This window comes from Hipposideros armiger, unplaced genomic scaffold (genome assembly GCF_001890085.2).
Source record: "Hipposideros armiger isolate ML-2016 unplaced genomic scaffold, ASM189008v1 scaffold_293, whole genome shotgun sequence".
NCBI lineage: Eukaryota > Metazoa > Chordata > Mammalia > Chiroptera > Hipposideridae > Hipposideros > Hipposideros armiger.
The window spans coordinates 420,246-422,901 of record NW_017731643.1 but is presented as its reverse complement, the minus strand read 5'-3'; positions in this window follow the sequence as shown (position 1 = coordinate 422,901).

The following is a 2,656-nucleotide window of genomic DNA, read 5'->3' as shown; positions in this document are numbered from 1 at the left end:
CCTCACCCCCAGATGCCCCACTAGGCCCCACCCTGGGTCTCCTGACCTCAGCCTTCCCAGCTGACCTTGGACTCTGCCTCTCCTTGTCCCCACAGAGCTCAGGGCAATTGTGACCCTGAGGCGCCAGTGACCCAGGGCACACGCTGCTGCCGCCAAGAGATGTACATTGACCTGCAGGGGATGAAGTGGGCTGAGAACTGGGTCCTGGAGCCGCCGGGCTTCCTGGCCTACGAGTGTGTGGGCACCTGCCAGCAGCCCCCGGAGCCTCTGGCCTTCAAGTGGCCGTTTCTGGGGCCGCGGCAGTGCATCGCCTCGGAGACGACCTCGCTGCCCATGATTGTCAGCATCAAGGAGGGGGGTCGGCCCCGGGCCCAGGTGGTCAGCCTGCCCAACATGAGGGTGCAGAAGTGCAGCTGTGCCTCGGACGGAGCGCTCGTGCCGAGGAAGCTGGAGCCGTAGGCGCTGGAAGTAGCAAACGAGGGATTTGGCTTCTGTGTGTGTCAGAAGTGTCCTAGGCACCAGGAGAGACCGTGATTGCTGATGGCAGATGCTCTGTGCTCTCTGCTGAGCTCCGGATTTACTTCCTGTGACCAGTCAGCTCACCTTCTAATATTGGCTTCCCAGGAGCAAGGCTCCACTGGGTAGCCCCTGCCCAGTCTTCTCTATCCTTCATATTGTTCACTGCACTATATGTTAAGCACTTAACTGTGTAGATTCTGGAAATTAAGAGCAGAACCCCAAATTTGTTATTGCTTCCTTGTCCTATCACAGGATCTGGGCTGAGTTCTGTGATATGGGCGGGAGATCCAGCTGTGACTCTAGGCTTAAAACCTAGGGTCAAGTACTGATTATGCCGTCCCATCTCAGATACTAAGGTCATTTTGAATGAAACAAAACACATTTTATTCTGTATTTCTTTTTTTTTTTTTTGACCCAGAAGTCTGGCAATTGTGAGGGAACAGAAAGTTCTGTGGGCATTAGGTCAACTTGATTACAAAACTAAGGAAAGAGCTAAAAAAAAGACATGGTCAAGGTCTCAGAGGCAAAACAGGAAGCTAGGATTGAAATGTATTCAGGTTCTAGTGTCGGGTCGTCTTAGAATTGAGGCAGACATCTTTTTGTCATTGTTGGCGTTTTCTGAGCACAGTGTGTGTGTAGGCTTTATTTCAATTCTACCTGCTATGAAATAAGAAAATCTGTGATCAAAATCATCATCGGTACAACAAGAATGTGGGTCACTCCTTTAGATTTTGGGGGCAGATACAGGGGGCAAGTGTTGAAAATGTCAGACATAATATTTTAGAATGCCAAGATTACATAGGGCTTTGAAGCTGTGACTTTGAGGTAGGATCCAGTCTGGGACATAGACTTCTTGGATTCTTTGCCAGTCTGCACAGCTCTTATTAGCGGTAACTCCTATATCCTCTCACCCTCCCATTTCCTTCTCTAGCAAAAGTAAAAATCCCTGACTCCCATACATTCCCTGGAGCTTTAAGGAAATAATGTTTGTACAAGCACTGCACACCCTGCCTGATACATAACAGGGGCTAAGGTTATCTCAACTCACATTCTGGTCCATTTGGGACTTCTCTTGATTTTGAAATAAACTTAACCTACTGAAAATTAAAATTTTAAATCCCTTCCCTTTTTGTAATCAAAGATCCTAATTTTCTTTTTGTCAGTTGCTTCACCATTCTAATCACTAGAGTTAGAATCTTGCACTTCCCTGGACGCCTCAGCAGACACCAGTCAGGTGGTGGTGCCACTGAGGCAGAGAAGGAATAAGGGCAGGCAGGTGGGGATGTGTGGGTATGAAGAGAGTGGACAGGTCAGTCTGAGGAGCCGGGAGAAGGCCAGCAGGCCACACCAGGAACCTGCCAGAGGACAGGTGTGGGGCCCTTGGCAGCAGGAGGTAATGACAGACGAGGAGAGATGGCCAAGCACAGGTATGAAGGGACGAGCTATGCCCAATGGCAGAGGGCAAACTGTGGGAAATGACTAGTAGCTGGAATTTGGGGGCCGGAGGGAGAAGGAGGGAGCCAGATGGGACAGAAAAGAACTAGCAGAGAAACAGAAAAAGACCCGAGCGACAACCCCCCCCCACCACCCCCATCCCAGGCACAGGCTGCTGCTAGAATCTCGGGCAGAGAGGTGAGAAGACCGTTATCATCACAATAAAAGATGAGAGCCCACAAATGGTAGAGAGGGAAGAGAACCTGCGAAGATGCACATGTGTGAGTGAAGAGCTGGTCAGGGTGTACTGATATTTAGAGCCAGAAATGACCTGAAGGGAAGCTTTGGTCTAACCCCAAGGCTTTGCAGACGCCGAAACCGAGGCCTGCGGGGGTTGTGGGGGAGGGCAGTTCGCTTGGTGGGGCAGGCACCCACCAAGAAGCGATGCTCTCCCGCTTCAAAGGACGCGCAGTCCTCACTGAACCCAGTCCTGCGTCCTGCTCAGTGCACCCTGCCGCGCCCTCAGCGAGCTTACAGTCCAGTTGCGGAGGCCACTAGCTCGGAGGAAGCACCCTGGTACCCAGCCCGGGGAGACACGCCGGCCTCAGTGAGCTGGGCCAGATCGGTGCCCCTGGTGGCCTAGGCCCAAGGAGTGCCGTGCGACCATGGTTTGGGCCACACCGAGGACCCTCAGGGACCCTTA